The following is a 14,898-nucleotide window of genomic DNA, read 5'->3' on the forward strand; positions in this document are numbered from 1 at the left end:
AATCCCGAATCGAGGAAAAGATTGACTCTGTATTACAGTCTGCGAACCAGAAATTCGGGTAAGGAATTCTGTTAACCCGGGAGAAGGTGTTAGGCACTCCCGAGCTCCGTGGTTCTAGCACGGTCGCTCAACTGTTATATTCGGCTTAATTATCTGATTTTTAAACAATCATGAATCTATGTGCAAATTTTATCTTTTAACCGCTTTTATTTAATTAATTAAAGAAGATTGCAACATCATTAAAACATGTCTCGAACCACGTCGCATAAATGCACCCGTGACTTTTGACATATTTTAACATCGTTGAGATTTGGATTTGGATCACATAAATGCGCACCCGAATTTAAGAAGGTAATATTATTAAACTAACGTGCCTAAAGCAACTACGCGTTTGCAATTTCGCGAGGGCCATGGAAATTCGCTAGGTGGCATGCCTCGATTTCTCATTTCAATAAATGTTTGAATTACTCTTTTGAGGGTGGCACACTTCTCGTTCTCAAACTCCTATAAAAGGTGTTATCCCTACTGTAAATCCCATCACATATAATTCTAAGTATACCAACAACACATTATTTACCAATATATCTACATATTCAACAAAAGAAAGAAAATGGCTCGATCGATGACTACAACCACAGCTCATGGAAGTTCAATTTTGCAAGACTCAACAATGGCCCATAAACATGGTATTGAATCTTCATTTCTTAATTCTAATAAAATCCATTCACTGATCCGTTTAGCAAATAAGAATGAACTTTAAACCACAAATATTACTACTAAATAGCAGTCACAAAGCTAACAAGAGAGGTCGAAAATCAACATCACCTCAATTCTCAAACCCAAGTTATTAATACAAATAGAGTAAAGTTTCAGTCATTTTCATTAAAATAACCAGTAGAAGATAAGGTGATAGAATAGAACCTTAAGAACCTTTCGCCCTAAAGTGAAACAAGTTGCTACCTATCGGACCGGCACATGGAGATCTCGAGTGGAATCTCGATCCAGACCTCGAAGCTCGCCGGAAAACTCGAAATAAGCTAGACAATAAGACCAGCAAACTCCATGACATTAACGGGTGGTTTAGAATCGTTTTGGGATGTTTCTCTGTGAAAACAGCAACAGTTCGAACTGCTGTTCTTATGCGAAGGTGAGGCTGCTTCTCTTGTGTGTTTTCAACGTTGGGTTTGGATCTGTTTTCGGAGCTGATTTGAGGAACTATTTCACGGAGGGTTCAAGCAAGTTTCATGGTTGTTGTAACTGTGATAGACGAAGAAGAAAGAGCAGTGGCGATGGAGATCTGTGAGTTTTCCGGCGTGCTCGCCACTGACCGGTGAGAGGAGGAGTTGAAGAAGAAGATGGAGAAGGGTGAGCTATGGGCGTTTTCCGGCGTTAGGCTGTTGTGGAGAACTCGGACATGGTTGGCCTAAGGTCCCTTGTTCATGGATGCTTTAAGTCCTCTCAATATGAAAGAGACGATGGAATTTTGGGTGGTCGATGGGTCGAGCGAAAAAGACGAAGTCACAGGGGTGGGGGTCTATCCAAAAGCTGCAGAGCTTCAGCTTTTCTTTTTATCCGTCCTCTTCTTTTTCTTTAGTCTTAGGCGTTCTTTTATAGTGTAGAGTCTGGGTCTGGATTGTTGTAGGGTTTTTAGGTTAAGGGGTATGGGCCTACGAATTATGGGCTTGGAAATTATGGGCTAGGTCAAAAATTAGGTCTAAAATGGGTTGCTCGAGCCCAAGTTCTATTCTTTCCCTGCGAACGAGATTAAAAATACGGTCTCATTTATCAATTAATCCTACTATTCAAATAATTATTAAAATAAAACTAACCATTAAAACAAATCTATTTTTGGTATTTTCAAATATCATATTAAAATAAAAATACGATACTATTTTTTGTATTTTTCTTTAAGATTAAAAATGACTACAAAACATTAATGAACCTATTTTTGTAATTTTTGTTTTCTTGTAATAAAATAAAGTAAAAGAGTCAAAATTACTTAAAATATCTATATAATGCCTAAATTAAATATTTACGCGCTAAAATATGAAAACTCTTGGGGAGGGTCAAAAATCACATGTCTACAGCTGCCCCTCTTTGACTGGAAAGACGTAGTATTTTCAGACAAAGAATGACCAGACAGGTTTTTTGACCCCACCCTTATTTGGAGAAACTAAAACTAAGAGAGAGGGGAATGTGACCGAGCTCTGGTATCTGGGATGCCTACATATCCTTGGGTATAAACGAATCAGGCCACGTGTAGTTCAGAGATGAGTGAGATAACGGAGTATGCCGAGGTGGAGATCCAGTCGAGGTGCCATTCCGCCGAGTTTCCGATCTGCGGTTCCTGTTATTACATCAAAAAATCAAATGAAAAAGACTAACAAAACCTGTCAACCACGAGTTACAAGATTCCTATCTATAAGTCTTCTGAAGCTTGATCTTGAGTCTTGAATGGTTCTTCATGCAGACTTTAGATTTGAACCTTGGCGCTTGTTAGCTGCAGGTGCTAGCTCGTTCTTCTACAGCTTTTTAGATCAAGACCGGACATATAGTGCTTTTGACTTCCACCATGTCTTAAGCAGTTCACATCTTCCATCAACTTCTGCATTTAGATTCACTTCTTGACTTTCTCTCTTTTTCTTTATTGTGACTAACTTCTGCTGATCACCTCGGATTGTTGACTCGCATTCTTGCGGTGGGATTATTTGGTTGCTGACTTGAATTGCAATCTGAGATGCTCTTTTTCTTCAGGTGGACACCTGATTGTTGAACTCGAACTGTATTCTCTTGCTCTCCAGGTGGGCTCCTAACTGTTGAACTTGAATTGTATTCCCTTGCTCTCCGGGTGGGCTCCTGATTGCTAAACTTGAATGTATTCCCTGCTCTCTAGGCGGGCTCCTGACTGCTAACTTGAAATTAATTCCCTGCTCTCCAGGCGGGCTCCTGATTTCAACAAAATAGACAAAACAAAGAAAATTTTCTGCCCCAGTTTGGTGGCTGGGCACAGATGTGAGTGTAAAACTAAATCATATTACCAAATAAGAACTTGAAAGCTAAAACTTGAATTGTACTCCCTTGTTCTCCAGGTGGGCTCCTGATTGCTAACTTGAAATGTATTCCCTGCTCTTCATGCGGGCTCCTGACTGCTGACTTGAAATGTATTCCCTGCTCTTTAGGCGGGCTCCTGACTGCTGACTTGAATGTATTCCCTGCTCTTCAGGCGGGCTCCTGACTTGAATGTATTCCCTGCTCTCCAAGCGGGCTCCTTACTGCTGACTTGAATGTATTCCCTGCTCTCCAGACGGGCTCCTGACTGCTGACTTGAATTGTATTCCCTTGCTCTCCAGGTGGGCGCCTGACTTCAACAAAATAGACAAAACAAAGAAAAAAATTTCTGCCCTAGTACGAGTATCTGGACACATATGTAAGTGTAAAACGAACCACATTACCAAATTTCAATAAGAACTTGAAAGCTAAAACTTGAGTTATACTCCCTTATTCTCCAGGTAGGCTCTTGATTGCTGACTTGAAACGTATTTCCTGCTCTCCAAGCGGGCTCCTGACTGCTGACTTGAAATGTATTCCCTGCTCTCCAGGCGGGCTCCTAACTGCTAACTTGAAATGTCTTCCCTGCTCTCCAGGCGGGTTCCTGACTTCAACAAAATAGACAAAAACAAACAAAATTTTCTGCCCCCGTTTGGGCATCTGGGCACGCATGTAAGTGTAAAACGGATCACATTACCAAATATCAATAAGAACTTGAAATCTAAAGCTTGAGTTATACTCCCTTGTTCTCCAGGTGGGCTCCTGATTGCTGACTTGAAACGTATTCCCTGCTCTTCAGGCGGGCTCCTAACTGCTGAACTTGAAATGTATTCCCTACTCTCCAGGCGGGTTGCTGACTACTGACTTGAAATGTATTCTCTGCTCTCCAGGCGGGCTCCTGACTTCAACAAAATAGACAAAAATAAAGAAAGTTTCTCTACCCCAGTTTGATAGTTGGGCACATAGGTGAGTGTTAAACTGAATCATTCTACCAACTATTATTAAGAATCTGAAAGTTAAGTCCTATTATCCAGAGAGGTCCTGACAACTCTTAATTAGACGACAATTATAGATCTAAGCTGTATCTTCTTAAAGGTATTACTTCTGCTAAGTCATGATATCTAAAAGGGTCTTAAATTACATCCTATTATCCAGGAAGGTCCTGAAACTCAAAATCAAATCTTGTCCTAAAAAAATGACACTTTTACGACTGAATTATACTACCCTACAATAGAATTTATGACACATCTTGTGATCTAATGGAAATCTCAAAACTAGGTCCCATTATTCAGGGAGGGGGGATCCTGAAACTCTTAATTGAATCATATATTAAACATGCAAACTTTGAAACCAACTTACCTTCCTCTATGCTATTCATGATTGTTTTGAATTTCCACTAAGCCACATTTTCCAGGAAGGTCCTGAGAATTTACGGTCAAACCTGTTTGGTGCTTGCTTTTCCTTGCGGAGGGTTTCTCCGAAACAAACGAAATTTTCTACCCCTATTTCAATCAAAGAAAAATCTTGTCAGTTTAAAATGCGGTGGTTGGTTTGTGGCCTTGACTTTGAGGGCGATTGCTCCTCCACTTCCTATGATAACTTTGACTTCCACTCGAAGACCTTGCTAACCACTTTCTCTGTCATCCTTATCACAGAAAATACCTCTTATCCGTTCAGACCCAATACCCTCTATCTGTTGCATTGCTTATGAGCTGACATTTACCAAACCTTTGTGTCTTACATGAATCCCAAAGTACGTCAATTGCCACCCCCTCAGTACGTATGTTGTTCTTTCTTGACTTAAACCACTAGCCTTGGCCTTGAGGTCTATTGCTCCTTCACTTGCCATGATAACTTTGATTTCTGCTTGGAAGACCTTGCTTGTCACAGGTTAACCACTTTCTTTGTCAATCTTATCACAGAAAATACCTTTGATCCGTTCACCCAACATCCTCTATCTGTTGCACTCTTCACGAATTGAAATATACCAAACCTTTGTATTTCTCATGGACCCCAAAGCATGTTGATTGTTACCAACTCTGTGCGCTTGTTGTTCTTTCCTGACTTATGACACTGATGTGCTCGCCAGATCCCGTTTTATGCAATTAGAAAGCTGGTGGAAAATTTTGAAGTCATTTCTCACTTGTTCTAACCGCACAGACTCAGGAAGAGGAAGTGAACAAGACAAAAAGAACAGAGTGAAAGACAATGGAAAAAGATGATTCCTAACGAGAAAACTACAAAGTAGAAACCTATCAGTTGTGGATACCAACTCTAATGACCATGACATGCACTTGTGGCCTATTCTGTTGAGCAAGTCTGATGTTCAACTCCTGTTATACACCTAAACCGTGAAACTGGGTTTCAATGCTCCGATTATCCAATTTGATTCACAATCCTTAGTCGACTTGTAGTGCCCGAAGGATTTCACCATCAAGCCTCTCTCATTTTGTTCTTTTTCTCAACTTATCGTGGCCTCAAGGTGCCCGTGAAGGTTTTCACCAATAAGACTCTCTCATTTTTTATTTCTCTCAGCTTTCATCTCCTTACGATGCTCGTAGGGGTTTTCACCAATAAGACTCTCTTGTTTTCATTATTTTCTGCTTGGACCAGAGTGTTGCCCTTGATATGAATCACCTCCACTTGCTTGACTTGGAATTTCTCGAAGACTGATCGGAAGGTCTTCCTTTGGACCGTAATGTGGGTTTTTGGATAGGGTTAGAAAGAAAGGATATCAAAAGGCTCAAAACAACTCATTTGGGTTCAAGATTACAACTTTCAGAATCAGATTTCTTACAACAACCACAACTTTTGCCCTAGTTTCTTTGCTTGGGGACTTTTGGATTTTTGTTTTGATGAGACCGAACCGTGAGGCTGCCTACGTATCCTTAAAAGGAATCAGGTCGAACATAGTTCGTGACATAGGAATTACTTTGTTGTTGTGATTTTCTCTTTTCTCTTTCTTTTCTTTCTCTTTTTTTTGCTTTTTTTTTCTCTTTTTGTTGTTTTTTTTCTTCTTCTTTTTTTCCTTTCATTCTCTTTTTTTTTCTTTTTTTTCGATTTTCATTTTTCTTCTCTCCCTTTTCGTTCTTTTCTTTTCTCCTTTTCCTTTACTTATCTTTCACGCTTGTGTTTTTTATCTTTGCTACTGATTCCAAAAGAGGGATATGAAAGAAAATAAACAAGGCTCAAAGGGGTAATGAAGGATAAGGTGTTTAGATAGTAGAACAAAATTCCTTCGTCATTCCAATCTTCAAAACACGCCAAGTACAAACAACACAATTAAACAAACCAAGAAAAACATTCGTAACATCTTTTGATTGCGCCAGACTTGATGACCATATCCATACATTCGCCTTCTACATCTGTTACATACAAAGAACCATTGGATAACACTCTCACTCTAATTACCATGAACGGCCCCCTACAAATTTGGGGCAAACATGCCATTATCTTCACCCGATGCAGCATGATGCATTCCAATAGTGTATTTTTATGTTCTACCTGCACCAGTTTCACACAATTCGGCTTGAAGTGATCTCAAAATTCCTTCACTTATTTCCCTCCAATGTCCCTACATCTGACTTTTAAAACTAGGCTGAGAATTACGCGTGCATGTCATGTCACTAGAGTCAACAGGAAAAGGACTATAAAAGGAAAAGAGAACTAAACAAAATGACTAGAAATAACAGAAAATAGAAAATTGCATTAGACAGATGGTGAAAGGGTTTGGACAACAAAACAGACAAACTAAACTGGGGTTATAAACCTAGAACAAACCTAGAAAACACTAAGTGAGATAATACGACTAAAGGAACTAGACGAAATAAAGGATAGAAGGATTTGAGTCACAAGACGATACCCGGATTACAACCCTGCAATAACCCGGACAACTGAAATGACAACAAACTAAACCACCAAAATCTCCTCTCGGACTGACCAAGAAATGGAGTGTCTTTCCAATTACCAAGCGCGGTATCTTAGCCACTGAATTCTACATCAGCAATACTAGGACCTCTACAAGTCTTCATCACATTGTTCTTAACAAATTGCTTTTGGGTTCCTTTTGTCGGCTCGTTCTTAAGATCAACCCCTGATAGCGCTGAAATCTTAGTAGCACGTCGACCTCCGAGGATTCCAGACGAATTCTCACATTCCTTTTCAAAATAAACCATACCCACCATATGCGTCTCATTATGCATAGGCGATGGACTTTGGCTAGTGTCTGCTGCATCTGGATTTTGCACGACAATGTCGCCTGCATCAACAAGCTTCTGAATCGCATTCTTTAGATTCCAACACTTATCTATGTCATGCCCCGGGGCATCTGAGCAATAGGCGCACCTTTGAGAAAAATCAAACTTCTTTGGAAGAGGGTTTGGCATTTTTATTTGGGTCGGCTTCAACATGTCCAATTTCCTTAGCCTCTGGAACAGACTAGCATATGACACTCCCAATGGAGTGAATGTTTTCTTCTTCCGTAACCTCTTGTTCTTAAAGGCTTGACTGGGCCAGAAACCTGATCCAGGGGGTTTTCGATAGGCTCGTGGGGGTGGATAGGCATTTTGTAAAGCTGGGTACTGGAGAGTGATGTACGACTTTGGGAGTTCTGTGGAGAGAAGTGGCATTGAGAAGGATCATCTGGTGCATAAGGATATCTACGGAGACGATGTCGAGGCTGGAAGTGTTGATCGCGAAAGCCCATTGGATCATCCTTTCTGTTTCTCTTTCTTCCACCCAAGCTTACTGGGATGTTCTGAATGTTTTTCGAACAACTCATGATTTTTCCTGACTTGATTCCCTCTTCTACTAGCTCCCCCATATTTAACACATCATTGAAAGGCTTCCCCAAGGCCGGGATCAAATGACTGAAGTAGGTGGGCCCCTGAGCTTGTAGTAAAAGCTCAACCATTTCTTCTTCACCAATCGGGGTATTGACTCGAGCAGCTTGCTCCCTCCATCTGAGCCTAAACTCTCTAAAGCTTTCCTCCGGCTTCTTTTCCATTTTAGATAGGGAGGAGCGGTCTGGGGTAACACCCGATCTGTAGTGAAAGTATCGAACAAAATCTTGAACAATGTCACCCAATGTAGGCCACTTACCAACATCTTGGCGATTATGCCATTCCAACGCTGCCCCAGTCAGGCTCTCACTGAAGTAGGCCATCGACAAATCATCTTTCTCGCCAAGACTTCTCATTTTATTGCAATAATCCCTCAAATGGGCTACCGTATCCCCACACCCATCATACAAGTTAAACTTTAGAACTTTAAACCCCGCAGGCAGACGAACGTCGGGGGATATAGACAATTCTTTTTAAGACATGCTACCCTGGTCTCCCGTTCCTTGCTTGTTATTTAAGGACTGTTCTATGCCTTTCGGCCTCTTGGGTATCCCATCTCGCCCTCTTCTTCCTGTGAACTCTTCATTTACAATATGAGGCCCATCCCGCGGACCCTGCTTGTATGAGTTGGGAACCTTGTGGGCAACCTCTGAAGGGTAATATTGGGCATCATAAGCTTTGAGTGGGTGTTCATTGTTGGGGATGGTGGATAAGACCGGAGGGCAATTTTTGGGAAAGGTAATTGGAAGATATGTGATGGAACTACTAGGGTGGTTGGGAAAGCCATGAAAAGCGGGTGGATCTGGAAAGTATGGGGGATCATATGGCACTGTGACCGGTGTTTGGGTAAGGGTAGCATTTAGGAAGCTAGGTGGTGGCGGGGGTGGTGCCTTCCCAGTAATCCAGGCCTGATACATATCCGCCATGTGTTGTCTTAACATCCTCACCTCTTCAATCAACCCATTGTCCTGTTCAACCAATTGTTTTTGGGCACCTGTATCAACCAACTCAGTTTTGTTGTTGTCTGCCATTGCCTTTTGACTTTATATTATGGAGAGGAGTTACTACTTCGAGGACCACAAACCAACCACCTTTCTGCTATGAAGATATCAAAAGGAACAAAATGGGGTCATCCCGTTAGCGTTAGGGCATTTAACACCAGAAATATCACATTGCGTGCAATGCACCTAGCAACAATTAATGGTTCTAGAATGACTTCGAGGGTCATAAGGTCACTTGGGATCATCCCAATCTGTCCATTTGAATCTTCTCTTTTCTTTTCTTTCCTCGCACTTCTTAGCTCGCTCATTTTCTTTCCCCTTTTCTTTCTGATTGTCGCTCTTTTCTTCCTTCTCAATTCTCACCTCCCATAATTTCACCATTTTTTCCTCTCTTTTTTTTCTCTTTTTTTCTTTTCTTTTTAAAAAATAAAAAAAATGATTCGATTGAACCCTATGTAGGTTGCCTACGTATCATGACGCCGCATGAATCAGATCTTTGCGTAGTTCGGGAAGATCGAGGGTAAAGCACATAAACTAACGTTTTCTTTTTTATTTTCTTCTTCTTTTTACCTTAATGACTACTCTGCTGAGAAAAGAGAAATAAATGAAGCAAATCTTTTTTTTTTTTTTTGAATTTTCTAAAGTTAATGTTCTATAACCTATTTTAAACTCAAGCTTAACAAGCATATATTTTTTCATTTTTGAAACAAATACTCTATGGAAAATTATTAAGGAAAATCCCTACAAGAGAAAAAAATATTTTTTTGATTTTTTTCTTTTTTAAGAAGGAAATCTAAAGGCTGGACCAAAGAAAAATATTTTGAATTTTCACTTGATATCCTGAAGAAAAGACTTCGAAACAAGAAATGAAAAAGATAAAAAAAATTATTTTTGGATTTGAATTTTTGATTACCTAAGGAAGAAACTCTGAAAATAAACCAAAGAAAAAGTATTGTTGTTTTTTTTCTTATATGTACAATGTTCTAAAGTTCTAATGAAAATAAAAGAATTTTTTTTTCAAGTCATTTTTCATCAATTTCCCAAAGAAAAACCTCAACAGAAAATCTTTTTGGATTTTTGGATTTAATATTTTAAAAGAAAACTTTTAAAGAGGTACTAAAGAAAATTCTCTTCTTTTTTTTTAATTTTTGGTCTTAATATACTAAAGGAAATATAAAAGCAATTTTTATTTTGATATTAATTGCCTAAAGGAAAAACAACCTCAAAGGAAATTTTTTTCATTTATAGAATTAGTATTCTAAAGAAAACTTATAACGAAAATATAAAAACGCAAAATTTCTTTTGTTTTTTTTTTTTTTTTTTTTGACTTGTAACAGATTTCCAAATACCGAATAAGGAATACAATAACAAAAGACTAGGCAAACATAACTAGACTATTACAAACTCTAACATCACCTAAAAGACCGAATACTACTATACATGACTAGAAAGTAAAACATGAACAATTAACTCAAAAATATAAAATGACTCGTCGAGCAACTTCTGAATGCAGTTATCCTGGGGTATCTGTCATGCCCAAACTCCAGTAAGTAAATCCACACCTGTATAAGAAAACTTAAACCAACACTATGTGAGACAATAACATTCCCTACTAGACACATGCAAGACATGGTTGCGGTTATTTTTGTAAAATGGCTTATTTGGCCAAAAGGTGGCTAGAAGTGCAAAATTTGGCTAAGACCTCGCAAAGCCAAGAACCTAAGATTTACTAGGAAGATCGAACCCTATGTGGGTTGCCTACGTATCACGTCCCGAAAGACGAGAATCAGGTATGCGTAGTTCGGGTAATTTGGATACGGGTGAGAATTAAAACAAAAACAGCTAATTTAGAGAAAATATAGTTTATTATATTTTTTTATCTTTTCCTTGAAAATGATGAAACATGCAACATCTCTTTTTTTTTTTTGGATTTTCTTTTCCCTTTTTTTGATTTTTGATTTTCGAAAACGATGAAAAAGTGCAAAATCTTTCTTTTAAATTTTCAAGCTCTTTTCCCATAACAAAAAATGTGACAGAAAACATAATTTGGCCCCACTCTATTCACACTTCACCCTCTCTTTTTTTCTTTTTTTTTTCATTTGCCCTCAACTATTATTAGTCCGCCAAATGACCATTTTACCCTCGAAGAATTCAACATGTAGCACATAGGATGCATCAAGATGGTCTGTTATTTTGGGTACACCTGTCCTAGACAGACCCAACCCCTGTGTTGAGTCTCCAAAGTCAAAATGCACATGATGCAAACAAACGTTCCTACTAGGGATCTGGCATAAGGTATTGTTATACTAGGTTTAAAAACCTGGGTTTATTTGTTCTAGACCTGGCTTACCCGAGCGGACAACTCGAGCCGAGGGGGGCTGCGTACCGGTAACCAAAAGATCATCCGGCTTTGCAACTTGTCCGAACCTCGTTCTATTTGGGATTTGACACTAACAGAAAGAAGTCACGACCAGCGTGCACTCCTCAGGAGGGAGAAGAGAGGGTTTTCGTAGCAATTTATATATACAGTTCAGATAATATCAAAGCGGTAAAAAGCAACAATTAGCACACCAGGCCCAAACATGTAATAAAATCAGATAATAAATAAAGCCAAATAATATAAATTATTCTAAGCTCGAATTCTGAACCCTGAACTAGAGATTCTTGGTTCGATCCCCAGCAGAGTCGCCAGAGCTGTCACACCTCCTTTTTACCTACACCCCCGGAAAGAGTGTATAAGGGAGTTTTTCCACTTGAAGTGACAATCGAAACGGGATTATTTTTATTAAAATTCAGAGTCGCCACTTGGGATAATTTATGGTGTCATAAGTCATCGGTTTAGAATGTCGAATCGAGGAAAAGATTGACGCTGTATTACAGTCAACGAACCAGAAATCCGGGTAAGGAATTCTGTTAACCCGGGAGAAGGTGTTAGGCACTCCCGAGCTCTATGGTTCTAGCACGGTCGCTCAACTGTTATATTCGGCTTAATTATCTGATTTTTAAACAATCATGAACCTATATGCAAATTTTATCTTTTAACCGCTTTTATTTAATTAATTAAAGAAGATTGCAACGTCATTAAAATACGTCTCGAACCACGTCACATAAATGAACACGTGACTTTTGACATATTTTAACATCGTTGAGATTTGGATTTGGGTCACATAAATGCGCACCCGAATTTAAGATGGTAATATTATTAAACTAACGCACCTAAAGCAACTACGCGTTTGCAATTTCGCGAGGGCCATGGAAATTTGCTAGGTGGCATGCCTCGGTTTCTCATTTCAATAAATGTTTGAATTACTCTTTTGAGGGTGGCACACTTCTCGTTCTCAAACTCCTATAAAAGGTGTTGTCCCTACTGTAAATCCCATCACATATAATTCTAAGTATACTAACAGCACATTATTTACCAATATATCTACATATTCAACAAAAGAAAGAAAATGGCTCGATCGATGACTACAGCCACAGCTCATGGAAGTTCAATTTTGCAAGACTCAACAATGGCCCATAAACATGGTATTGAATCTTCATTTCTTAATTCTAATAAAATCCATTCACTGATCCGTTTAGCAAATAAGAATGAACTTTAAACCACAAATATTACCACTAAATAGTAGTCACAAAGCTAACAAGAGAGGTCGAAAATCAACATCACCACAATTCTCAAACCCAAGTTATTAATACAAATAGAGTAAAGTATCAGGTATTTTCATTAAAATAACCAGTAGAAGATAAGGTGATAGAATAGAACCTTAAGAACCTTTCGCCCTAAAGTGAAACAAGTTGCTGCCTATCGGACCGGCGTATGGAGATCTCGAGTGGAACCTCGATCCAGACCTCGAAGCTCGCCGAAAAACTCGAAATAAGCTAGAAAAAGAGATCAGCAAACTCCATGACAGAAACGGGTGGTTTAGAATCGTTTTGGGATGTTTCTCTGCGAAAACAGCAACAGTTCGAACTGTTGTTCTTATGCGAAGGTGAGGCTGCTTCTCTTGTGTGTTTTCAACGTTGGGTTTGGATCTGTTTTCGGAGCTGATTTGAGGAACTGTTTCACGGAGGGTTCAAGCAAGTTTCATGGTTGTTGTAACTGTGATAGACGAAGAAGAAAGAGCAGTGGCGATGGAGATCTGTGAGTTTTCCGGCGTGCTCGCCACTGACCGGTGAGAGGAGGAGTTGAAGAAGAAGATGGAGAAGGGTGAGCTATGGGCGTTTTCCGGCGTTAGGCTGCTATGGAGAACTCGAACATGGTTGGCCTAAGGTCCCTTGTTCATGGCTGCTTTAAGTCCTCTCAATATGAAAGAGATGATGGAATTTTGGGTGGTCGATGGGTCGAGCGAAAAAGACGAAGTCACAGGGGTGGGGGTCTGTCCAAAAGCTGCAGAGCTTCAGCTTTTCTTTTTATCCGTCCTCTTCTTTTTCTTTAGTCTTAGGCGTTGTTTTATAGTGTAGAGTCTAGGTCTGGATAGTTGTAGAGTTTTTAGGTTAAGGGGTATGGGCCTAGGAATTATGGGCTGGGAAATTATGGGCTCAAAAATTAGGCCTAAAATAGGTTGCTCGAGCCCAAGTTCTATTCTTTCCCTGCGAACGAGATTAAAAATACGGTCCCATTTATCAATTATTCCTACTATTCAAATAATTATTAAAATAAAACTAACCATTAAAACTAATCTATTTTTGGTATTTTCAAATATCATATTAAAATAAAAATACGATACTATTTTTTGTATTTTTCTTTAAGATTAAAAATGACTACAAAACATTAATGAACCTATTTTTGTAATTTTTGTTTTCTTGTAATAAAATAAAGTAAAAGAGTCAAAATTACTTAAAATATCTATATTATGCCTAAATTAAATATTTACGCGCTAAAATATGAAAACTCTTGGGGAGGTCAAAAATCACATGTCTACACCATGGGCCTCTCCGTTGCTGGTAGATAACAAACTTCCCAAACTCTCTGCCCAGCGACTCAAAGCATCAGCCACCACATTGGCCTTGCCCGGGTGATACAAGATAGTGATATCATAGTCCTTCAGCAGCTCTAACCACCTCCTATAGTGCAAATTAAGATCCTTCTGCTTGAACAAATGATGCAAACTCCGGTGATCAATTTAGATCTCACAAGGAACACCGTACAAATAATGACGCCAGATCTTCAAGGCGTGAACAATAGCAGCTAACTCGAGATCATGGACAGGATAGTTCTTCTCATGTACCTTCAACTGTTTGGACGCGTAGGCAATCACCCTACCATCCTGCACTAATACCGCTCCAAGGCCAATCCTCGAGGCATCACAATAGATAGTATTAGACCCCGAACCTGGAAGCTCGCCTCACACTCTTCTGTCCACTAGAACGGAGCACCCTTCTGGGTTAGCCTGGTCATAGGTGTTGCAATAGATGAAAACCCCTCAACAAAACTACGGTAATAACCCGCCAAGCCAAGAAAACTGTGGATCTTTATAGATGAGGATGGCTTGGTCCAACTCTACACTGCTTCCACTTTCTTCGGATCCATATGTATACCCTCACTCAATACCACGTGACCCAAGAATACCATGGAATCCAACCAAAACTCACATTTCGAGAACTTTGCATATAACTTCTTTTCCCTCAAAGTCTGAAGCATTGTCCTTAGGTGCTGCTCATGATCCTCCTGACTCCGGGAGTATACCAGAATATTATCAATAAAGACAATGACAAACGAGTCAAGATATGGCCGGAATACACTGTGCATCAAATGCATGAAGGTTGCTGGGGCATTGGTCAGCCCAAATGACATGACAAAGAACTCGTAATGATCATACCGAGTCCTGAAAATAGTCTTCGGGATGTCTGGCTCTCGAGTCTTCAACTGATGGTAACTTGAACACAAGTCAATCTTATAAAACACTCGTGCACCCTGTAACTAGTCAAACAGAATCATCAATACGATGCAAAGGATACCGGTTCTTCACTGTAACTTTGTTCAACTACGATAATCAATGCACATAGGC

General features: G+C 39.5%; 1 long non-coding RNA gene across 1 annotated transcript; it reads right to left on the bottom strand.

Annotated features, from left to right (window-relative positions):
• Positions 1 to 10,162: 10,162 nt before the first annotated feature.
• LOC142162853 (uncharacterized) lies at positions 10,163 to 13,413 on the bottom strand. Its single transcript, XR_012694328.1, has 2 exons — positions 12,654 to 13,413; positions 10,163 to 10,465 (listed from the first exon to the last, which is right to left on the bottom strand). It is a non-coding gene; the product is annotated as an uncharacterized LOC142162853 (long non-coding RNA).
• Between the last annotated feature and the right edge of the window lie 1,485 nt (positions 13,414 to 14,898).

Source organism: Nicotiana tabacum, chromosome 8, assembly GCF_000715075.1.
Source record: "Nicotiana tabacum cultivar K326 chromosome 8, ASM71507v2, whole genome shotgun sequence".
In the NCBI taxonomy this organism is placed as follows: Eukaryota; Viridiplantae; Streptophyta; class Magnoliopsida; order Solanales; family Solanaceae; genus Nicotiana; species Nicotiana tabacum.